The following is a 25,057-nucleotide window of genomic DNA, read 5'->3' as shown; positions in this document are numbered from 1 at the left end:
TGTGTTCAAACAGGCAGTTAAATTATTGGCAAATCAGCTCAAATATTACTTCTTATGCTTTGCTCTCTCTGTTTTGCCTGTACCTCCCAGGAAATGTCTTCTTGCCTTGGGAAGCCATCTTTGTGCCTTAAGCCAGGGTCCTTCCGTGCTTCCAGAGGAGCCCGAGGCCTTTCTCAGGCCCCCGGAGCTGCTGGGCAGCTGTTGGAACTGGTCAGCATCCTACAAATGTTTCAAATGTTGTTTCCCTCAGGATCCTTGGACTCATAGTTCCCAGTTTAGCCAACAAATGTGGAGCTTATTTGCAAATTTGGGACTTCACTCTCCATGGCTTCCTCATTTGGGGGACTTTCTTCCTCAATTTTCTGCCACCCTGGCAGGTCCGTATTCTGACCAACAAGGCTGTGGTTTGCTCTTTGAGTTCCATCTGCTGTGGCCCAGCATGGTTCCACTCTCATGGGATCAGCCGTATAAATATAAATTATCACTGAGTGTGATTCTCTTCCTTGAAGGGCTGTAGATAGTTGACTTTCTGCCTGGTTGTTTTCCACCACCTTCAAAGTTTATTTTATATCCGGCCACTGTTTATAATTGTTATTGGGTGGAGGTCAACTCTGTAATCAGAAAGCCAGTCTCCTGAAGAATTTGTTTTGTGTGGTTCATTTCAGTCCTTTATGAAGAAGGGTCAAACCTCTTTCATTTGGAGCTTCAAAATCTCTTCAAGTCATGTATAATGGATGAAACTGTCATTACTGGCCTATAGAGCATTAACTACAAGACAGTATTTATGAGATACTTAGTGTTTATGAAAAGAAATGTAAGATATTAAAATATAATCCAAGATGGGAAATGTGGTAATCGGTCTGATTTAGGCATAGGCTGATGTTCGATTACCACATGAATTGAAATTAAACAGGGGCGCCTGGGTGGCGCAGTCGGTTAAGCGTCCGACTTCAGCCAGGTCACGGTCTCGCGGTCCGTGAGTTCGAGCCCCGCGTCAGGCTCTGGACTGATGGCTCGGAGCCTGGAGCCTGTTTCCGATTCTGTGTCTCCCTCTCTCTCTGCCCCTCCCCCGTTCATGCTCTGTCTCTCTCTGTCCCAAAAATAAATAAAAAAAAAAAAAAAAAAAGAAATTAAACATACTTAGTATATGTACTTAAAGACTCCAGTGTAAACATCGGAATTAAATTTCAGGTAACTGCGAGGACATTCCTAATGCCTGCCTGCCAATTTCTGACCTATAGAAATAACCTTTAGGACAGGACATTGCACTTTTGAAGTTTCTTACCACCCTGAATTCATTTTGGTCACTGAAGTTGGCGAGGTAAGTTTGTGCAGTTCTCAGAGTCCAAGACCAGAGAGAAATTGGGCCAACTTAAAATATATCGTGCTCCAGGAAAAGTAAGAATGTAGTTAGAAGCTGAAATGAATACCTTCAGCATTGGTGTTGGTCCTGTTTTGCTTTTGTGTGGTGTTCACCATGGTAAGACGTATGGGCGTGACGATATTGGTAGGAATGGGTGAACATTTAAGCAGGTCAGAATCAGTTTGTTTGTTTTTTTTACTCTATTAGCAACGCCCTATTAAATAATAACAGCATTGCCATGTTTCGCATTTTCTGTCTATATAATATTTCCTTGAAACAGCTTTGAAGAATTGTCTAATCAGATTTTTTGTTTGAGATTACTTAAAAAACTACAAAAATATGTGGTCATTGTACAAAAAGAAAGAAAACCCTGTTGACCCTTGAACAATGTGGGGGTGGTTAGGGGCACTGACCACCTGCCACCCCAACATGGTTGAAAATCCACATATACCTTTCGTTTCTCCAAAACGTAACTACTGTTGACCGGAAGCCTTACCTGTAACATAAACAGTAGCTTAACACGTATTTTGTATGTTGTATGTATTACTTACTATATTCTTACAATAGAATAAGCTAGAGAAAAGAGAATGTTACTAGGAAACCCATAAGGAAGAGAAAACACATTTACTGTACTGGACTGTATTTACTGAGAAAGCCCACATGTACGTGGACCTGTGCAGTTCAGAGGGTCAACTGTACTGATAGATCAAAGGGAAGTCTATTAAGTTAACCCAGATCCCTCTACCGGGTACAACCACACTGTGGGGCGTACGTCATTTTAGCTACTTTTTCTGTTTTCATTGACACAAACGGCTCATAGTACATGTATTTTATAATCTGCCTTATTTCCCTCTTAGTTCAGACAGCTCTATATGTGTGCCGCTGTGTGTGTCGTTATACGTGCCGTGTGCACGTATTGAAACAAAAAAGAAATTGTGCAGATGCTCATTTAAAATCCATCCAGGTAAATAGCTTTGAATTTTCCGGGGCCTAGGTTAAGTGACATTTTATCACCACCACTAAAACCACATGTGTTTCCGTAACTGATAAGCGTGAGAGAAAACCTCTTTGCAGCTTCTACTTGAACACGCCTAGGAACAGGTTTCCTGCCCGTCCTCTGTTGAACGCAGGGCCACACTGCCTCATGGCACGTGAACACGGTCCTCTCTCTGGCTTCATCACATGGTACATGGCACAGGCTGGAAAAGCTCCAGAGGTGCTCTGCAGAATCGTGCTCTGCTGATTTGGTGATGACCAGGTGGGTCTCGGGGCAGAGCAGCATCTTGAAACACCAGAGCCTTCTGTTTAGTGCAGCTCTCGTCACCAGCCTCGTGTGTAGGTGTTTAACAAGGCAGCTTTATGGAGTTCATGGTCGACAAGGGAGGCAGGCGTTGAGCTAGGAAGGAAGTGTCAGCATGCCAAGAGTAGTGAAGAAGTTCAGTGTCAGGGGCGTGCAGGGCAAGTGTCTTGACCTCATCTGGGGTGTTTGAGAAGAGCTTCTTGGAGGAAAAGGTGGTTAGATTGACCCTTGCGTGAAGAACAACAGTTAGGAAGGAAATGGCACAGGAAGTCAGAGTTTTCCAGGTAGGCGAGCTGGCCAAGATGGACGTCGGGATTCATTCGGCTGCCTCTCTTCCCGACAGTTTTCTTCTGTAGTTACTTTGGGAACATTGGGGTGATACTTCCCATAATTGCCCGTATAAAATATGGCATCCGTGTTATTACGTGGTAAGACTGGGCTTACCTGTTCACAAGTCATAATCGACACAATATTTTACAGGTTGGTTCTTTGAATCTTAATAACTTGGGATGAGATAACGCCGAACACACGCATCCCTCGAGTCTCTTCATCCAGTGGTCAGGCTGAGCGCCCACAGGACCGGTGCTTGTGGGGGTGGCCCCACGTGAGGGGACCGTTACGTCGCCCCAGGATTTTACGTCGGCTGTCGCATTTTGTCTTTGCTTCTTTAGTATCACCTCGGTTTTGTATGGAGGTCAGGTGGCCGTGGAGGCCAGGGGCTGGCAGACAACAGCAGGAAGTCCAAGTCTGGCCTGACACCTGTTGTTATAAATATGGTTTTATTGGCACGTGGCCACGCCCACTCGCTTGCGTGTTATCGGTGATGCGTTCGCACGGTGATGACAGAGGTGAGTAGTTGCGGAAGATTCTGGTGATGACAGAGGTGAGTAGTTGCGGAAGATTCTGTGCGCCCTGCAGACTTCTCGGGCCTGTGTGGAGAACGTTTCCTGGCCACTGGCCTAGGCACGATCCATAATCCAACGCCCCACACAGTTTCTTCATTTTGGTGGGTATTTATTTCTTCTCATGCTGTCCGTAGCCAGCCCGCCGTTTGTCCTTATTGTCCGGTTTTGCTCTTTCTTCTCTCCTTCCTGACCAGTTCCCGCAGGCTGAGCCAGTAACCGCGCGGCTGACATCACATGACCTCATGTCACAGTGCATCAGTGTCCCTCTTTGTTTTCGGCTCTTCTCTGCTTACGTTTTGTCCACTGCTCAGTCTCGGGAGCTCTTCCCATCATGTCTCGCTTCCTAGAGGCCTCGAGGAGAAAAGGCACAGATTGTGGCTCCACGAAAACTGTTTGAGGCCGAGCCCTCCACTAGAAAGGAGCTTACCTGAGGCACGTCCCTGTGCTTCTCTGAGTTCTCTGAACCTCAGGTGGTTTTTCTGGAAATGGGGCATCAGGGTGGTTGGGAGGACGCAGGGACAGAAGTGCTGTTGTGTCTGTGATTTGTCCTTCTCCGTAAAGCTGACCGTGCCGGGTGGCCGGCTTCCTTCCTGTTAGTACCTCTGGGAAAAAGAGAATGCTGGTTTTCAACTTATTGTGGAACAAATGCGGCCTGTTTTTATTTCGAGATTTTGGCTCAGGTAACACCAAGGAAACTATTCTTATTAAATACGGTTTGAATAGGAAAGCACGAAGCTCACGTTATCTGCATAAAAGTACCTCCATCACACACACGCACAAAAACCAGTTTTACTGAATGAAAGCCCTTTGAGTATATTTTGAAAACCGGAAGCACTGCATTTGGAGAGTACACGCAAGTTCAAGGGATAAGCCAGGGAATTAGAGCCCTTTTTATTCCCGGATGACAGAGCGTGGGCGGAAATTGTGTCCCCATCCTTGTCTGCGGTGGAAGTATCGTGCAGCTGATAAAAACTCAGGCTTTGCCAGGCCGGAGGCAGTATATGCCACCGGCATCCCTCGGCCGTCGTGTGCGAATAACGCAGCGACTGACGCCCAGGAATTCTCGGCCACTTAGATCAGGGTGCTCCAGCGGCCAAGGTTGCTTGCGTGCGTTTCACGCATTCGGGAAGGAGATCGTGTTTTTAGATCTAACACAGAGAAGAAAGTAGAGGAATGACCTCGTCTTTCAGATGGCACCTGACGGCGAGGTAGAAGAGTGTTCTAGAAGGACGCACTCTGCAGACACGTTGTTGCACGAGTCGAGTCGCTTACGTGCTCGCATCCCTTTGGGTTTCCTTTTCCATAAAAGAAATATTTACCTTTTTCCTCAAAGATCTTGCCACCACCCATTTGGGCTTTAGAACTGCCTTGTGTCAGGGTTTGTGAGGATGGACAGATGGGCCGGTGCCTCTGTTTCTCGTCGGTCTTCGGACCGGCGGGCGGACCAGTGGTGGTTAGCCCTCCAGAAAGAGGTTTAATTAGAAGTAAAACCCAGTGGGTTTTCTTTCCCTTCTCCCAGGGAAGGTTCCAGATGGAAACCTGAGGCCACAGGGAGTAGGGGGTTCCTGCCAGCCCTCTGCTGAGTGGGTGGTCCCTGAATAACCGTGCCTGTGTTCTCAGTAACTCGGCCTCAGTTTCCTCTTCTGTGAAGCCAGGATAATGACAGCGTCCCCACTCCTCATGCCGTCGTCCGCGTCAGTGAGTTAGTGCGTGTGAAACATTTGGAAGAGAGGCCCGCGTGCGCTGAGCAGTTTGTTTTAGCTGCAGCAATATTTGTATTAGTAATACCCTGTCCGGGCGCTCACGTGCGTTTGAAACATGCAGGTTGGATACCGTCCTGTCCAGGTAACTCCCGTAGTGGCTTAAGTCCATGCTGAGGAGACAAGACTGCCAGCTCCAAGCAAGGAAATGAGCCTTTCGTTCTTCTTGCTTTGTTTTAAACACGTATTTATTCTTGGTCCTGAGGAAAAGATTAGGAAGGAGAATGGTGAATGAATGACCACCGTTTTTTGTTTGTTTGTTTGTTTGTTTGTTTAATTGCTTTTAGGCTGTGGGAAGGGTCCCGTGACGGGAGTTCTGGAGGGCTGTGACCCGGGGACAGCCGTCGCACTGCTTTGCTTTGGTAACTCCCGCTGCTGGGGTAGGGGCCGTGTCATCACGCACAAAAGCAAGCTGCTGCTTATTTTAAACACGGAAGTTTCTCGGAGAAAAGAGAACTCCGGTCTGCGTTCCTAACAGCCTCCCACACGTGAGGGGTCCCCCCGTCTGCGGTTGTCCACTGGCTCAGATGAGGTCACTTCTGCCAGAGACACGAGGACACTCGACTTGCTTGGGTCAACGGCTCCCGACGCGCAGCCCGGAGCACAGTGCTCTGCCATCGGAGGGAAGCCCGGAGTGTCCGTGGGACGGGTCCGTGGGCTTCGGGACGGGACTGTGTGAGGCAGCGGGAGGGACACGCTGGCACCAGCTGCTCTTCCCCACTTCGTGTGTATTTAAAAAGGAAAAAAGCAGATCATTAGTAAGAAAAGGCAGCCGACTTTAGGGGCATCTCCGTTTCCTCCGAAAACGCCAGGCCTCGCTTTGGGAAATGAAGCGCACGTTTAATACGAACGGGTCCTCGAGGTCGTTTCTTTCTCTTGCCACAGGGCTCGCTGTTTCCAAGTAGGAGCTTGATAGCGTCGTGGAAAGGCCTCTCCAGGCTTGTCCCTCACGGAATATCTGATCCCACTGACTTTGCTGTTCCTGGTTGAAGCTGGAGTCGGGTCGACGGGGGGACGAAGGGGCCTGGGAAACAGGAGGTCCGGGTTCCGCGCTTCTGAGTGAGCCTGGACGGGTCGGCCCCTTGGAGTGTTTGGGTCCCGTGTGTCGTCACCTGTCACGGCGAGGCTAGGCCTGGGAGATGAACGAGGATTCCCCGGCTCTGAAACGATGCAATTGTCCATTCCCCGACCGGTGTCTCCGGGCAGCGAGGGGGCCTGTTGCGGTAAGAGGTCCCTGGCTCAGTGAGTTAGTCTTAGCTACGTGCTCTGCTTGGGAACTCCTCTTGGGTTGCTTTGTCAAAGTTACTGGTACTTGCTCAGGGGACTTGAGAACATTTCTATTTGGTTCTTAAGGAGCCCCTACTAGCAAGAGTTAGATGGGACTTTGGATGTTTTACTTCTTATGCTGTTCTCAAAACCACTAATACAGAAAGTCTCCAGCTTGCATCTCTGAACATGAGTTTCATAAAGTGCTGAAGTCTGTTATATCACATTTGAAACACTCTTTCGTTTAAATTGTTTTACGAGGGGTAGGATCCCAGCATAGCGCCTGTGGTGATCAAAATCCTCTTGCCAGGGGCGCCGGGGTGGCTCAGTCGGTGGAGCGTCCGACTTCGGCTCAGGTCATGATCTCGTGGTGGGTTTGAGCCCCGCGTGGGGCTCTGTGCTGACAGCTCAGAACCTGGAGCCCGCTTCGGATTCTGTGTCTCCATCTCTCTCTGCCCCTCCCCCGCTCACGCTCTGTCTCTCCCTCTCTCAAAAATAAATACACATTATAAAGAAATCCTCTTGCTGCTTTAAATGTGCGCGTGCTCGGCATGTTCAATAACAGCCTTTGCAGGGCCGCCGGGTGACCAGACCACCATTTGTAAGACCGCCGCTTCCTTGGTCGGCATGTTCCGTTACATCCTCTGTGTGGCAGGAGCAGGCCGGGAGGACGTGTGCGGTCAGAGAGGAGTCTCGGGTCTGAGTCAGAGACCGTGGATGGGTAGGCCCCTCTCCCGCGCCCCGGCCCCGGGGCCTCTCTCTTCCTTCCCCTCCTGTCTCGGAAGCGCCCGTGGTTGCGTCAGCCTCCCTTGCCGACTTCCCTTCCCGTATGAGTTACCTGGAGCCGCGGAACACGGTCGCGGCAAACCGGCTTACTCAGTGCACACGCTGTCTCGCGGCGTCTGCGGGTCGGGAGTCCGGGCGTGATTTCGCGGGGGACAAGTTTAGGGCGGCAGTCAAGGCCTCTGCCAGAGCTGCTGTGTCATGTGAGGCTCGACCGGGGAAGGCTTTCCTCGTCAGCTCCCGGGCCTGTTGGCGGTCTCTCGTGGGCTCCGGGACTGAGGCCCTGCTCCGTGTTAGCCGTGGGCGGGACGCTGCCCTCGTGTGGCTCTTCCTCAAAGCCAGCGAGGGAGGGAATCTTGCAGCCGAATGGACGAATGGACACTCCAGGCTTCCGGGAGGTAACCGGATGTATCTCGTCGTGTTCGCTTGCTCCGTCAGTCACGAAGAATCTCAGGCCTTAACCTGCTCAGGGGGTGGCTGTGACACAGGCGTGGGTGGTGAGACACAGGGGCCTTGGGGCCGTTGGAGCCGGCCACATCTGAGGCCGCCTGGGCGCGTGGACACCGCCCTGTCTGTGCATTTTCCCTCTTCACCGGGAGCTTGCTTCTCGTCCCTTCCGCCTCCTTCCTTCCTCCCGCCCACAGACAGTCCAGCCACCGGGGGCGGCCTTTCCTCCTCCTCTGCTGCCGAGATGCAAGGACGGGGGCAGGGAGCTGTCCCTGGTGAGCCTCCCGGGACGGCTGGCACTTAGAGCGTGTGACACATTCCCTCGCAGGCGTTTCCGGGTCATAATGTGCTTTACATCAAGGACCCGAGTGGGGTCCTTTCTGCTTTGGTGTCTCTGGTCACTGCCGTCTCCAAGCACGTGCTGAACCCTAGGGTGAGTTCACGTTCCCGGTGCCGTCCTCCTATGGTCTCTCGCTGTGACCATGCTGGAGTTTCTCATTTAGAATCGTTAGTGGTTTCCGCCCTCTTACTCTTCGGCTCTGTTAACTGATGTCTGGTATCATCATCTCTTCAGGCGTGTTCGGGGCGTTTCTTGCCTTTCTCGGGCCTGCTCTCGGTCCGTGTCTCGCTGCTCATCCTCGCCGCGGGGGGGGCCGTGTGCTGTCGGGGTGAAGCGGTGGGAGCCAAGCCCGGCCGCCTGGGTTCGAACCCCAGCTCTGCCATTTAGTAGCTGGGCGGTGTCGAGCGCGTGATTCCGTTTTGTTTCTGTGTGCCGGGTGTGAACGTTTCCGGGTTTTCCACTGGCCAACAGACCTCTGTGGGGGCTGCCGCTCTCTCTTTGCTCCCAAGATCTGTATGTGTAACGATCGGAGCGGCCTGCGTGTGACTGCCAGATGAACCGTTTCTTCAAGCCCTCTTCTGGCCTCCTGGCAAGGTGGCTGGAGATACTTGAGCCCACGAGGACACCTCTTGTTTCGGTGACATTGCCCGTCCCTGCTGGCCTCCCCGGGACGAAGATAGTGGACTTCCTCCAGCAGCGGCAGCATCCAACGAGACCTTGTTTGCCGTTGGCTTCACTAAAGCGTTTGCGGGCGCCCTGTCTCGGAGCCCGTGTCACCGCACTGAGCTGTGGTGCTGCTGGCAGAGTCTCTCGAGGAGGAAAGCGAGGCTTACAGCCATTCAGCAGCACACCCAGGGGCTTCGTTGCTCTGTGCGTCCGCAAAGCACATGCTCTTGATGACCATAGGACGCTGTCGCCCTGCGAGGAAGCTCGGACCCGTCTTAGCGAACTAGCTCCCTGGGGGAAAAGGGGCGAAGGGTCCGAAACGACACGCCTCGGGGGCACCCGAGCTTTCATCCACTTGCGCGGCCTCGGTGCCCGTGCAAGTGCTGTCCTTGCCCCTGCGGGCCGGAGCTTCCGTGCAAAACAGGAGTCGTTCTCCTCAGACAGGTGTTTGCACGGCGGCTGTGGAATCTTCACGTCGTATAAGAAGCAGGATCGAGAAGGGCTGGGCTGTCAACATGCTCAGCCAGGAGTCCCACATCCAGATTATTCTAAGTGCGGCAGCTAAGTTAATGGCTTGTATTCTGGTGAGACTACCACTGCACTGCGTTCCTTCAAACGCACTTCATCTCAAGCACGTACGACCCCTTCTCCCACCCCGGGACTCAGCACAGCACCTGCTGCCAGACGGGTCGTTCGTTAACGTCAACAGCGGAAGTCGCTTGTTCTTGCGAATAACCACCGTGGCGGTAAAGTACTGACTTGGAGGAGGAATTTCATGCCATGAACCTATTAAAATGGTTTCCATTGAAGTGAGGACAGCAGGTCTTGTGAAAAAAAAAAAAAAAAAATCAGCTCTAACCTGTAACAAGACAGATTTTCTTGTGTGCATTGTATGCTGGTTTTGAGGGTAAAAGAAGGGTAATCAACTTATTCCAAGCAGTCAGCATCACCGGGGTGAGTCCCAAACAGGGTGGTGTAGGCGGGGTCAAGGAGCACTGTTTTTCACATAAAAAGTTCTGTTTAAAAGTTGGTGTTGGGGCACCAGGGGGGCCTAGTCAGTTGAGCATACGACTCTTGATTTCAGCTCACGTCACGATCTCGCGGTTCGTGCGTTCGAGCCCCGTCCCGGATTCTGCGCTGACATCGAGAAGCCTGCTGGGGATTCTCTCTCTCTCTCCCTCTCTCTCTGCCCCTCTCCCTCTCATGCTCACATGCTCTCTTTCTCTCTGTCAAAATAAATAAACTAAACAAAAAAGTTGGTGTTGCCTCTCTTGTGGGTCTTTTTCTTTTTCCTGGAAAACACAGCTGACAGATCCATACTGTTGTTGGTGAGGCCGGAGTGTGAAGCTAGCCTTGGTGACAGGCCGCCTGCCATCCTCGGTGCGGCTTTTCTTTCCCGCAGATGCCCGCCGAGTACTTGGCATTGCATTGCACACCAGAAGGATTAGCACCGGTGGAAATGATTCATTCCCTCTTTCAAGAATTTAGCATCAAAAAAAGAAACGCGGTGCCGATATGAGGAATGCTCACAAATGCACAGCGAGGGCTTTCTATGTGCACATGAGTGAAGGCTGTCCCCTGAGATGGGCGTTTTTATTTGACACTCCTTTCAGAGCAGCTTCGGAAAGTTTGATGTTCTTGTCCAAAGTCTGATTTGAACCTCTCTCCAAAATGTTCACATAGGGAAGGAGTCTGGATTTGAAGGGGTCTAAGCCATCATTGCAGTTGGAGCCGTGAATTTAACAGGCTACCGTACTTGCATTAGTAAGTAAACACGATCGTTGCCGTCATGTCGTGGGAACATAGGCTCCGATGGGCACTGAATATGCGTTATCTCTGATCTGTGTAACTTCTCACCACACTACGTGTCATTATCCCTGTCTTGCAGGCCTGGAAACCGAGGCTTGGAAGGATTCGGTAGCCTGGCAGAGAGCACCCTGCGGGTGCACATCAGGAGTGGCGTTCAAGCCTGCTGGTCAAGCCCGTATTCGGCCCTTCTCCACTGTCCGTGGTTTTGAGAGTCTTCCGTGCCAGGCGACCAGCATACAGAGCTCTTGCTAGCCGGTAAGCCTGGCACTCCGTCCTCTCAGTGCTGGGTGTAATCTCTAAGACCTTGACTCTCCAGTCCTTCCCTGCTGGGCAGATTTCTTTGTTACTAGGAGGCTCTCTGGATTTATGTGGCATTTGGTCCGTTCTTTCCTTTCTTTATGCCCCCCCCTTAGTCTCACACACACACGCGCACACACACACGCACGCACATGCACACACACATGCACACGCACACGCTTCCGGTTTGGAGAACTTGAGGCTTCCGTCTATTCCATAACCGAGACGACAGTGTCTCTCATGGCGCCTCAGCGCATGGAGCCATTTCATAATTAGTGTGCATCTCTTCTCCCTGAATGACAACACTGAGGCCTCAGAGAAACAGGTTCCTGTTTTGTATGTCTTGGCCACTTAAAGCTCTACATTCTTCGTGTAAAATAAGCAATAGTTGCATTCTGCCTGGCAGAGGTGTGTTTTCGTTTGGGGCTCCCCTGTGAAGGGAAACAAAGCAGAACTTCCTGTCCCTTTTAGGGACGTGGACCCTAAAGTGTTACGAAATGTAAAAATTGAAAGTAAAGCATTGTTCTGAATGCCTTGCTCTTGGAAGAAGGAAGGCACTTTGTTGAGCATGTGACGTGCTCCGTGACTTACATGAATCTCCAATATTTGAATTGTACGCACGGGTAAGTTAGCAAATCTGATCCTTGAACGGTGGGTGTCCCGGGTCCTGGGCCAATACCCTTGTCGGATCAAAGCATGCTTGGCTCGGCAGATTTTATCCTTCCTCTAATTGAATGTTCTCAACCACACAGTATACTAGGGGGCATTTGACCCTCTTTCAGAAAAGTAGAAATCGGGGCTGGGAAGAGATGAATGGACTTCCCCAAGGTCACGTGGCCAGGAAGCGGTGGGACCTGGAGCCATGGTGTCAACCGTGTGGTGTCCTGTTGAGGGTGGGGGCCTGGATCCCCTCATGATTGATCTTTCCTGTTCTGTAAATTGTAGACAATTGGAGAAATAGAGCCACGATCCAAATGGGAATCAACACAGATGGTCGCTTAATTACTGGTAAAGCAGGGTTGGAGACCTCGAAGGCTTCAATTACCTCCTTCTCTGAAACTGAAACAGAGTTCAACTCCGGCAGCCTTGACCCAGTCCTCCAGCTCCTGCTGGAGAGAAGCCGGCCGCCGTTGCTGTCCTTGCGGAGGGCCAGAGGGAGCTCCTTGCTGCCCCGCCCAGTGCAGCGGCTGAGCGCTGAGCCAAGGTTTCCTGGGATCCCCCCAGACACATTCGTCTCTCACTGTGAGAATGTGCCAGGAGGGGTGGGGCCGGGAGGGAGACGACTCTGATATGCTTCCTCCCAGGCAACAGACTAAAAGTTCTTCCCCAGAACATACGGGAGGGCATTTTAGGGGTTCACTTCCCCAAACCCCAGCAGTAGATATACTGCTCTTTAAATTTTTTGTTTTCCCTTGGGGTTACGTTTGTCTCTCTCTCTCTCTCTATGTTGTTATTGTCTCCTTCCTTTTTGATTTTGAGGGCAAAGGAAGAGATGGCTATTTTTCTCCATGTTTTGGTCACGGAGAACAGAAAAAGAACCCAGAAACCCAGAAATGGGTCTTTCTGAGACATGTACCTCATCAGATCCTTTCTCCTCACGACAGGTGATGGAAATGTACTGGCATGATGGGAGAAGCTGGTAACTTATAGGAAGCCAAGATGACAAGAATTTTCTTAAATAATCAGTAAGTAAAATTTTGTTGGCCCCTTGGAAGTCTTCCGATTACCGGGTGAATGTTCTACAAGAGACTATGGCAAAAGCATAGCACGATCAAATGACTGAAAAGTCTGAAAGAGAAAATGTTTAAAAAAGAAATACCCAAACACTTCAAAAAACTCATGCTCACATTTGAGCGATTATTCTTTCTGGTAAGTGTGTCATTTTAGGTCGGGAACAGCGGTTGGGGAGATAGAGCCTAAGTATTTAAGGGATTAAGGGAAGATTCCTTTTATATTAACCTCTTCTCAATAAGCTCTTCTCAAATACAGATATTCATGTTCCCCTCGGTTCCATGGGCCCCATTTCTTACCAACTTTTGGTGGGTACGTTTTGGAGGTTAATATGAAGAAACTTGAACTTGGCAACTGTGAATAAAATAGAGCTCCTTGTCTGCACCCTCTCGGTGCATCTCCTCTTACACACATCTGTGGCATTAATGGTTGCTGGTTATCTGACAGTTAAATGTGGTTGATTTTGGTTTCGTTATGATGATGATAATGTCAGTGCACGGGGTTGCCTAGTGAAAAGGTTGTGTATTTCTGAGTCACACAGTCGGAGGCCTGACTCTTGCTGTTGTGCGTTTAGTGGTTACTCAGCCCCTCGAGCTCAGTTGACTCATCAGTGTGTTGGATTTGATAATCCCGCTCATAAAGCAAAAGGCTGCGGGCAGTACTTTGTGCTATGACTAGGACATTATAGGGCCACCGTAAAAGTACAGCTAACCGTTGAGCAACACGGCTTTGAATCACCCGGGTCCACTTGTCCACAGTTTTTTTTTTTGTTTTTTTGTTTTTTTTTTAACAGTACAGTACTTGAATAAATGGATTTTCTCTTCCTTAGGATTTTCTCCATAACATTTTCTCCAGCTTGCTTTGCTGTAAAAATACAGTATATAGTACACATAACATACAAGATGTGTGTTAATTGAGTGTGTTACCAGTAAAGCTTCAGTCAGCAGTGGGCTGCCAGTGGTTAACGTTTCTGGAGAGTCAAAAGTTGTACACGGGGCTCTGACTGTGCGGGAAGTTGGCATCCCTGACCCAGGGCTGTTCACGGGTCCGCCGGAATCGCTTTTGTTCCTTATATTTGTATCACGGCTTCCAGATGATAAGCCCATATTGTGAGTCCAGTTGGCCAGCTCAGCTTCCTGCTCCTGTCGGGCAGCCGTGGGTTAGTACTGGACGTATCGATAATCGACATGCGGGGAGATGTTAGGACTTGGCCCAGCCGGGAGGGAGGACGGGAGGAGAGGGAGATTTCTGTGGCGTAAATACTCCCCCACGTGTGGGAGGACCAGGAAGTGTGGCTGGGCAGGAACACCCCAGCCCGCACTTTGCTACCGGCCACGTACCACAGTGCCCAGAACACCCTGAGCGTAGCCCCCCGTGACGAGTTCTGACCACTTGTTGCCTCTGCCTGTAGTCTCGTTTATTTGAGTTGTATGTTTGTACAATCCGAGTTCTAGCGATGGCTGTGTTTCCCCACGGGCTTGCCAAAAACCCCGAGAGCGTGACCGTCTGCCCTCGGCGGACCGGTGTGAACAGCACCACGGGCAGCACGTTTCCTGTGAAGCTGTGTTTCAGCCACAGTTCTTCAGGTGCCTGTCTCAGCTCCGGTGGTAAGAGTTTGATTTGGTGGATAAAAGCACAGTTTGCTTTGGAACCTCAAGGCCGTCCTGCGCCCATGCCTTCTGGGGTTGAAGACCAGTCCTGAGACGGGTTTCGAACGTCCACCTCTGTTCTTAGGCGTGTGACTGGAGTCCTCCGGGCGCGGCCTCGGCTTCGTAACTGGCGCGGGACCCCTCGTCTCTTCTGGCTGCGCGGTGACCGTGCTTGTGGTTGAGTCAGTCTCGAGTCTCTTCTGTCCCTTTGCTGTGCTCCCCTGAGTCCGCCTCTCATCGGGGACGAGCAGGCGGGGGTCCTCCTCACTCACGGTGGCACGTAGGTTTGCTTTGGTTCAGAAAGGAAGCTTTAATGAAAGTGAGTTGTCTCCAGAGGGAGAGAAACAAAACGAGACGGTATCTGGGCGGTTTCAGGTTCCCACAGGCTTGATGAAAATCTTGGGGAGGAGAATGGAGGGCCGAACGGAAACTGGACCAGATTGCTCAGAGTTTCTTCCAGAAGCAGTTTGTTTAGTGTTCTAGCTCGCCCTTGAGAAGGAAACAGTTGGAGCCTGAGATTGCTAAGGAACAGCTAAGATTGCGGTGGTTGTTTTTTTTAAATCTCACCCACCTAGCTCTCAAAACACATTCTTCGTTGAACCTTAAAAAAAAAAATGCCTTGCATATTTCAAAACATTCGTTTCTGTCGGTTCCCTGAAACAGATTTACGTAATCTTAAAACACTTAGTTCTCTTATTTCCTCCTAAAACAATAGATATTTATAGTTCCTACTGAGTCAAGGACGGGCTTGGATTATTGCTAAAGTAATTCTTGTCCATTTCAAGCAGAAACTGATGGATAGAAACTGGAGACCTTTGCCTCTGGATAAGAAATATTAACCCACGTCATGGGGCACCCGAGTGGCTCAGCCGGTTAAGCGTCTGACTTGGGCTCAGGTCTTGATCTCACAGTTCATGAGTTCGAGCCCCACGTTGGGCTGTATGCTGACAGCTCAGAGCCTGGAGCCTGCTTCAGATTCTCTCTCTGTCCTTCCCCCGCCCGCCCCCCCCCCCCCAATTTGTGCTCGCTCTCTCTCTCTCTCTCTCTCTCTCTCTCAAAAGTAAATAAATAAACATTAAAATTGTTTTAAAAAAGGAAATATTGACCCATGTCTCAAGTTGAATAAGGGTGTCTTTGGTGGCTGTGAAAGCAGACATGGGAAAAATGACCAACAGAGAAACCTCACCATGCAGAAAATATTCTGATTTATCATTTCTTCTCTCAGAATGGACCTGATGCTATTTCTGGACATCCCCAGTGTAGATGAGTGTTTGATGAGAGAGCTGTTAGGTGTGTGGTCTTCAGATGTGTAAATGGTACAGCCTTGCGTGATGTCCAGTCACCACACTCAGAAATTTGCTCGGTACTTAGGACTTGTGGGTTATGGGGGTAGATTCCAGTACAAATAAGACGGCTCATTCCACGTCAAAACCGATCAAGTGCAAACATAGAAAGCTGTGATTTCAAAACAAATGCAGTCAGTGTCATTAGAGGTATATTAACTACTCTGGAAACTCAACAGGAGAGAGAAATTACCTGTGTGGCAGGAGTGATGAGGCCAGGGAGAGTTTTAGGAGCAGATGATATCTGAAGTGGGTGTTTTGTGAGTAATGCCTTTTTCTGGTTTTCTTAAGTTTATTTACTTTTGAGAGAGAGAGAGAGAGAGAGATCGCATGTGCATGCACTGGGGACAGGGGGCAGAGAGAGAGTGGGAGAGAGAATCCGAAGCAGGCTCTACATCGTCAGTGCAGAGGCCAACATGGGGCTCGAACTCACGAACTGTGAGATCATGACCTGAGCCCAAATCAAGAGTCCACAACGCCTAACGGACTGAGCCACCCAGACACCCCGTGAGTAATGCCTTTTAGTTAAAATACCTATTTTAAAAATTCTAAAAAGTTAACCAGTGCTAATTGGAAAGAACTTTTAAAATGTGAATATTATTCAGACTGGAAAAATTCATCGATATCATCACTGCCTAGAGACACCATCAGTACCATTGTTTTTTTGCTTTGTTTTGTTTTGTTTCGGTATTCTGCCATACTCCTTCTGAGCCTGGATTAGATTCATCCTTTTTTCCTTCCTAAAACAGATTATTTGTTTTAAATATCGTTTTAACACCTGAGTTGATTGACAGTGTACTGAAAGCATGCCGCCGTTAATAAACACACACTTAAGTCGTGTTTGTTGTTGTCATACGGCACTTCACGTGTTGTGTGGTCTGTGACGTGTATACCCAGTCCCCCAGTGGTGGGCATTTTGGTCGTGCTCAACTTTCCACTCTGGTAAAGCCGGCTGTGACGGACCTCTTTGAGCATGCGTTGTGGTGCACTTGCCCAGTTACACGCGCAGGAGCTTGGAACAGAGTTGGGCAGTGCTTAGCGCTGTAGCTGGAAGGAGCAGTGTGAGGCAGAGGTGGGGGAGGAAGGTGTCATTCTGGGGCAAGGCAAGTGGATCCGCATGTTGAGAGAGACGGGGCCTTCCAGGTCGCACCCTTGTCCTTTCCTCTTGTCTGTTGGGAGCCATATTGGAATCTAGCTCCTACTTCCAATGAACATTCTGAGTGTCTTCAGTTTTCCTTAATTTCCCTTATTGTGGGAAGAATTAACTAGTTAATTGTTATGGATAACGGGTAATTAGATATTAGTTATAGATGATAGATAATTAATAGTTCTTCTTTGCAAAACTTCTGGAGAGCCTTAAGCAACCGGCCAGTCGGGGAGTGAACAAGTAATGGAGATTGGGAAGAGATTGTATGTGTATGTGTATGTGTGTGCGTGAGAGTGTGTGTGAGTGTGTGTGTGTGTGTTTGTGTATATGTTTGTGTGTGTGTGTTTTTGTGTGTATGTTTGTGTGTTTGTGTGTGTGAGTGTGTGTGTGTTTGTGTATATGTTTGTGTGTGTGAGTGTGTTTTTGTGTGTGTGTGTGTGTGTGTGTGTGCGCGCGCGTGCGTGTAGAAAAAACTGAGAGCAGAGGAGCCGGCAGGTTTGAAAAGCAAAGGAAACATCATTAATATGTGTGCTTTATACACTTTTTAACAAACTGAGTAAAATTTAAAGATGCTTTGGGAAAGATACAGATTAGGAGAGAAGTATCATAATTTAATAATAATACTATCTTATATTTACTAGGTGCTTTTATGCGCTTGTGTGTTTTACTTGTTTTTTTAAGTTCATGTATTTATTTTGAGAGAGAGAGTGCACGTGGGGGAGGGGCAGAGAGGGGGAGAGAATCCCAAGGGGGCTCCTTGTCGCCAGCGCAAAACCCTGGCGTGGGGCTCAAACCCACGAAACCGCAAGATCATGACCTGAGCCGAAACCACGAGTCAGACACTTAATCGACTGAGCACTCCGGTGCCCCTGCTTGCGTTTTAAATGCACGGTTTTACTGAAGCACGTCTCAAACCCCTTCTCAGGGAGAGTGCAGGATTCCCCCCATTTTGCAGGTAAAACAGAGGCCTCGGAGGCTGGCTTGGGGGGGTTGTCCCCGGACTTGATGTTGGAGCTGAGGGCTTGGGGCGAGAGGGTCGTGAGGCCCTAGTAAGACGATCCCTGACAGGTGACATGGAGGGACAGCTTCTTTCGTCGTCACCGATGGGAAGAAAGCACTTCCTGATCCATTTTCCCTTCCCTTCCTGGGAGATTGTGTTACTGCTATTGCCAGAGCTTTCCGGCCGCCTTCCTTCCCTTTGGGAGGGGGGAGGGAGGAGGGTTCCGCTTTCCCACCCCAGGGGGGGTTGACCCCGTGGCCATCTTGGCCGGAGGACTTATTTTAGTGACGACACATGCCATTTCCCAGCAGCAGAGGAGGCCTGCCGCGTCGCTCCTGTCCCCGCCACGAGGCCCGCACGTCCCAGGGAGGGGTGCTCCTTCTCCCTCCGTCCCGGGGAGGAGCACATGGGTAGCCACAGCTCAGTTCCAAGGAACCAAACAGGAGCCAGAAATTAGAAGACCTTTCTCTGTCATTGGCGCTCTGTGATGCCGCAGCGTAATTTAGCCCGAACCGATGCGTTCCCGCTGTCGTGTTGCAGTCTGTCCCCTGCGCTGTCGAGGTGAACCTTCATCACACGTTACCCCTTCAGTAAGGCATTTAACTAGGTATTTGGTGCGGCCCCACTTGCCCCAAATTTCCTTCTTCAGACACTTGTGGGACATATCCCGGGTCAAGGGCTGGACGTCCAGTCCCGGCCCCCAGCCTCAGGAATCTTCGAGCGGGGCGCCACGCATCCGGAAGTGGTAAAACAAGGCAGGCGGCTGGGTCCTAGAGACAGTGTCACGTGGTCACTGGCGGGCCGTGCTCGGAGGTGAACCCGCTCTGTTGCCATCCTCATGACACCCTTGGAGTGGCTTTGCTCTCCGCCACCTAAGCTCATCTTCCCCCTTCTCTCCTCCTCCTCAACCCGTGTTTACTGCACTGTGTAGTTTGTGCCGAATGCTAGATTTCCTTACCCCCCACTTGCATTTGTGCTGAAACCATTTGTACCAGCTCATCCACTAGATTAGTGCCTGTGTCCTTTCTTTTGACGCCCGTTGCAAGCGGCTTAACATCACACAGGACATTATCTTAAATTTTTCCTTGTCGTATAAATTGCTTAACATTTAATTAATTTATTACAACAAAATTAAACTCTCAGTAAATTATTGACTGTTTTTGTTGATTTTTTTCTCCCCTTGAAGTTACTGGTTCTTTTTTCCGTGACGTGTTAAGGCTCTGCGTGGACTTCGTAAATACCTTACCTCCGTTCGGGACAATTCGGAGTTGAACTGTCTTATTTCAGACCCCGTGTCTGACAGTCTGACAGGTGTTCAGGAGATCTGACCTGACTTCACGTTCCTAGCGACTAGGTGTGGCTTCGGACCGTGGAGAGAAACCGAAAGTTCCTACAGGTCTGTCCAACCAGTAGTTTCCGGGCTAAGACAGTGCATGATTTGGCCACTCCCTTCCTCTCTGATTGAATTCAGCTACTTTCTGTCTTGTTACTTCTGACCACGTCTCCACTTTGACTTCATAAGGCACATGGTTAATTTATTATTCAAGTCCCATCTTGGACCAACGGCTTTCAAACTTCTTTTGTCCAATATACGCAGAAAGAAAAGGTCATCAAGTCGGACAGAAGGAACACTCAGGGAACTGCTGTGATTTATTGGTAATGGTGTGCTTTTAAGTTTGGGTGGTAGGTTCATGATTGTTGACTTTAATATCATTTTTCCTGACAAATAATGTTGAATGTATTTTCTTGTATGTATTAGATACTATCTAACCAAAAACTTTTTTCAAACGTAGAACACAGTTCATGTTGTTAAATGCACCCATTGCGTTTATATTGGCATAACTGTGACGTTAGTTATTTTAACAACTTTAATTTTCTTGTAAAACATCTTAGATGGGCATTTTAATAGAGAGTGCCCTCTGTTTTCAACAGAGCAAAATAATTTTGTTTTGAAGACACTATTTATTGACCTTTGATTTCCCGATGATCTTCATGTAAATACAAGAATCAGTATAGTTGAGGGCTCACCCAGGGAAATATTTTCTTTTGTTCTAACACAGAGAAGTATCCTCTGTTGGGAAGGATATAGAAAGTTAATGTCTGGTTATCGAAAGGGACTGGCCACTAGTCCCTTCGTTTTTTTGCAGGAGAATCTAAATATTTACAGAGTCTGAAACGTTAGCTCTCCGTCTCCTCAACTGTAAGCCCACGCCTGTTTGTCAGCTATGGAGATCAGACATGACAGCCCCAGCTTGGGGGTCAAACATACATGGCTTTGAAGCCGGCTCTGACTCATCTTAGCCATTGACCTTGGGCATCAAAACCTTCTTGACGCCCAGTTTCCTTGTGGGCTCAGTACGGCTGTTAACACCTGCCTTGCTGTGTTGTGTGCACTTTAAATGGGAAGTAACATCTGTACGGTAGGAGCCACTGTCATGACTGGATGCTCAGCAAATGAATTAAATTGAGCGTATTGTTCTTGTTCCAGGTGGAATTTCAAGTACATTTTCCTGTAGGAACAGCGTGAAGAATGCGGTTTGAGTACAGTATCAGAAATATTATTAACACTGTACTTGGATCCATCATAAGTTAAATAGGCTTTTAAAGACTGGCCAGAGAAGCCAATGTCTACATTTTATCTCTAGTGAAATGCATTTCAGGTACCACCTAAGGGTTCATTGACTCCAGACCTTAGAAGTGAACTTTTAGAATGTAATTTATTACCAGGTTGAGGACTGACTGTTTAGATAACCTCTTGCTCAGACATAAAATGGAATGTCTTGACAGGTGGTGGTGTTTTTTTGGGCAGACAGATGAGCCCTCCTTTCTACTCCTGAGAAGGAAACTCACCTTCTGGAGAACTTACAACTCTTCCTGCTGAGCCAACGATGTAGTTCCAGCGTAGACAGGCCGAAATTGGGACCTTGACCGCTGGGTGGGTGTGTTTTTCCTGAGAATCTTAAAAATTCCAACTATGGGATAATCCCTCTTAGGGGCAGAGCTGGGAGGTAAGTGGAAGAAGGCAGGTTTCAGGAAGGGGGAATGGAACCGACCTGTAGGAGCAGAGATGCCATTTTGCCCTGCTGGGGCCATTTCGCCTACGTCCTCAAGCCCAGCTGCCCTGTGGCTTTCCTGTTGCTGGGCTGCTTAGAGTCCACGCAAAGCACCTCGCTCTTACCCATGATGCTCCACGTGCCATTTCTGTTACCTGCAAGTTAAAGAATGCTGACTAACTTATGGGGTTGTTTAGACTTGGAATGCTGAAGAAGTTGTGTCTTTGTCATGGCAATTACAATAAATATAATTACATAGTAGGACAGCTGATTGAGGACATATCTTTTTGAGAACAATGGTGGTGTTGATTCCCAGTTCATACAAGCAGAAATGTATTAGCAAAATCAAAGGGTGCTAGTGACTGTGTGTGTGTGTGTGTGTGTGTGTGTGTGTGTGTGTGTGAGAGAGAGAGAGAGAGAGAGAGAGAGAGCGAGCGCGAATGACTCTTAGAACACACTGATGATCACCAGAAGGGAGGTGGGGGGAGATGGATGAAAAAGGCGATGGGGATTAAGGAGTGCACTTGTGATGAATACCCGATGATTAAAATAAAAACTTTGTAAAAAAGAGAGAAAGAGGATTAATGACTCTTGACCGGAGTTTGCTCTAATGCACGCATCTTATGACGTGTAGATTTTAAACCAAATAAACACAGAAATTCGCGTGATGGTTCTAGTAGTTGGGAGTTGCCTCGAAGCACTGCCCTTTGCTACCACTTACAGTTGCGAGCACCTGCAGGTGACCCAGTGGAGGCTCGTGGCTGCACCGTGTACATTGCGAGAGACGTTTGTCTTTAAGGAGCAGTTGGCACTCTGGCAAGATTGGCAGATGTGTGTACGTGTGTTCCTTTCCAGCAACGGAAGGTGAAATGACTTAGTGCCTCTGTTTCCTTCAGTGGGCCAGTGCTGGAGGAACTGAGACTTTATGTGATGACACTCTTTTGTAAACTGTACTCCCCTTTAGGAAGCATCCGGTTCGCTCTCTCTCGGCAGTGGCGCTCTGTATCGTTGGGGCACGTCATAAAGAGCAGAGAAACGCGCCTGCCACTTGAGGTCTGCTTGCCAACTGGTCTGAACAGCCATTAGTGGTTGCTTACTCTCGAGGCGGCAGCGGTCAGAAGGAATGTTTTCCTTTCTCCTTTGCGGCCGTTGTAGAACTGAAACACCATGTATCTCAATGACAGCTGTTTCTTCAGAATCTGTTACGTCCTGGCCTTTGAAACACGATCTCTTCCTCCGATGGACTTTTGTCATCTGGGGGGAGAGAAAGGTCAGGGGTCTCAGGAAGAAGGAGGATGCCACAGTTCTGGAAGTCCATCTCGGGATGGAGTTATAAAGAATAAGGTCGGTAGGCATTTGGAGTAAAGGAGAGTTGTCTAAGGCTTGAGCCCGTGAGGAGGGTTCCAGGAAATGGAAGTGTCTAGAAGGTGACAACTAGTATGAAGGGCGAGTTGAAGGTCGTCAGCCCCGGAGCCTGTATGTACTGTGCCTGCTGCTTCGAGGGAACAAGGAGACCAGTTGGGTTATTTGACTGAGGGTTTTCAAGGCGGAAGATGGCTGTTAGACAGTTGGAGGCCAGCTTTGGAACGACTGACGCCGTGGCCTGGGCCCCGTGGGCTCATGGTCACTTTTTTTGAACTGTGCAATGATAGTCTGTACTTTGCATAATAATTTTAGGCAAAAAAGACCTCCTAGAAACAGTTATCCTTTTTCTACGGTGAGAACATTCCAACAGCATTGGCAACTGTGTCCTCATTCCCCAAGCATAAAGGTCACTGTAACCGTCTTGTAAGTGCCTTGAGTTATGGTTGCAGGTGAACATATTTTTAAGCTTTGCTTCCTAGACAGAGCACCCAGGCTATGAATTTTAAGTTTGACTGGATCCTAGGCAACAGAAGCAAACTTAATTGTCTCTCTCTTTCCTGTACGGCTACCTTCCCTTCCTCTTTCATGTACTGTATCTTTCATGTACTGTATCTGTGTATGTCTACACACACGGACAATTGCATTTTCGAGACTGTAGGTGTTGTTTATGGAGTTGCTTGCTTACCTGTAGGTTGTGTGTGTGTGTGTGTGTGTGTGTGTGTGTATCCTTCTGATATAAAAGAGCTATTCATGGTGTAACAGCCAACATATTATCAGTTTGGCCAGTATAACTGGTTATAATAGTTTTGTAAACAGAAAATCACTGTGCTTAAAAATACATATTAATTTGCGTGACTGTTTGAGGAAAGTAGCCTCTAAAGCAAATATTTTCCTTTTGATCTCTGCTATAAAACCAGGTTGTTTAATTGGTAGAGAGAGGGGAGGTTTATGACATGGTGGCATGCTGGACTTTCACATTTATCAGGTGCTGGCGATGATGCATTAGGAGCACAGAGGGAGGGACCTGGCCGCTGGAAGAACAGCATTCAAGGGACACCCAGCCTTGGTGACCTGGCATAGGGGGATGAGTGCATGAGCTGGGAATGGGGGAAAACGGTACAGATACGTGAAGCCCACATAGGAGGCCCTCATCATACCTGTTGATACTGAATTCTCTGGAAAGGGGCAGGGCTCAGATGACTCCAGAATTTAACTTAAAGCATCCAGGATGATAAGATTACTTTTATGTGAGAGTCAACAGAGATTTTCAGCTTCATCATCTAGACTGGGCGAATGTATGCCTGTTACTAAGCATCAGTGTGAGGTCATAGGCTTACCTTGCACCTGCCCTTTTTGACCATAACGTTGGTCTGTCAGGTGGAGGAATTCTTAGAGACCTTAAGAGAGATGATGAAGCAGTTTGCTTAGGGCTGGCTTCCTGGTCACTCATGGGCAGAGCTGGGATTAGAGCTGCAGCTCTGGGTTCCTGGTGCCCTGTTCTTTCACTCTTACATGCTGGTTTGCAGAAAATCCCAGTTTAGAAAGGGCCTTTGATCTCACTCTAGATCTCATCTTTGCTGATGAGTATTTTGAAGAAATTTTGGCCTATAGAATGACTGGTTCTGAACAAATATATATAAGTTAAACTTAGGAGATCTTCTCCAAAGCCAAGAAGATTTACTTTGTAACCTAAAAAAAAATTCTTACTCTGCTAAAACTCTCTACTCCCACTAACCATCGACTCCTTTCTTTACTGGTCCACAGAACCTGGTGGTTCTGGAGGCTTCTGTGATTTGCCAATTCCCAGTTACCTAAAGTTTCCTTTAAGTATTTTTACTCCAGAGTTATGTTTAGGGCACAGTAACCCAGATGGAATGAGTATTTGAAAATCATTCTTACTTTTTTAACAGTTGATTTACTGTGGCGTCAATGAAATCATTTCCATTTTAAGCCCCCTTTTTTTTTTTTTTTTTTTTTTTGGGTAGTAAAGCTCCTATTGTATAACACCAAATCCAAGGATCCTAAATCAAAAGTTTCTTTAATTAAAAAAAATGTTTATTTTGAGAGGGAGGGAGGGAGGGAGAGAGAGAGAGAGAGAAAACACGTGTGAGCAGGGGAGCAGGGGAGGGGCAGAGAGAGAGAGAGAGAGAGAGAGAGAAAGAATCCCAAGCAGGCTCCAATCAGCCCCACCTGGGACTCCATCCCACCAACCAAACCCTGAGATCATGACCTGAGCGGAGACTGAGCCACCCAGGCACTCCTCTTTTTTTTTTTTTAAATCACTCAAATAAGGGACTCAGACCATATAACACCAGAGTACTATTTCAGCTCTAAAATTATTTGGATATTTTAACATTGAAAAGACTTTTTTTTTAAAGGCTACTTGGTCCATAGTTTTGGTGATTCTGACTCAGAGCTTAGAGGGACAAGACAGCACCGTTGAGTGCCTGCTGTTATGTCCAGCACTGTGCCAAAAACGCTGTCCATGTATTATGACATACGAGCTGTCCCACAAGCCGTGTCAGGCGGGTATTTGGTCCCCCTTCTCTGCAGATAATTAACCTGCCCAAGGTCATTCGTGTCAGAGGTCAGGTCTGAACCTGCCGTGATCCCAGATCCCATGCTCATTACATCCAGAATCACCGCCTAACTCGAGAACTTTTCCCTGAAGGAGTGGAAATCAGCGTACATCCACTGCTCAAGTATTTCAGAACAAGATTAATTCTTGTTTGGAAAGAGTTTCTGAAGAGCCATCCACCATTTCCTTGAAGTTGTTAGAGGCTGAAGTTAGAAACGCGTCACTAATGGATGTAATGAGCATGGGATCTGGGAT

At 48.5% G+C, this 25,057-nt stretch overlaps 2 protein-coding genes across 4 annotated transcripts in view; both read left to right on the top strand.

Moving 5' to 3' along the window:
* LOC125933549 (translation initiation factor IF-2) overlaps positions 1 to 10,809 on the top strand; it is a 170,775-nt gene extending 159,966 nt beyond the window's left edge. The window contains exons 6-7 of the mRNA XM_049646663.1: positions 10,514 to 10,594; positions 10,719 to 10,809. The gene's annotated coding sequence lies outside the window, so the exon portion shown is untranslated. The remainder of the gene's footprint in view (positions 1 to 10,513; positions 10,595 to 10,718) is intronic.
* The window catches only part of SGMS1 (sphingomyelin synthase 1), a 115,898-nt gene continuing 101,645 nt past the window's right edge, over positions 10,805 to 25,057 (top strand). The window contains exons 1-3 of one of the 3 annotated variants that reach the window (XM_049646046.1): positions 10,805 to 10,894; positions 11,882 to 11,944; positions 12,541 to 12,621. The gene's annotated coding sequence lies outside the window, so the exon portion shown is untranslated. The other 2 variants (XM_049646047.1, XM_049646045.1) reach the window with 2 other exon arrangements.

The sequence above is a fragment of the Panthera uncia genome, chromosome D2 (assembly GCF_023721935.1).
Source record: "Panthera uncia isolate 11264 chromosome D2, Puncia_PCG_1.0, whole genome shotgun sequence".
Classification (NCBI taxonomy): Eukaryota; Metazoa; Chordata; class Mammalia; order Carnivora; family Felidae; genus Panthera; species Panthera uncia.
The sequence above is the reverse complement of the archived record's forward strand: the minus strand, read 5'-3'. Positions and strand labels throughout refer to the sequence as shown.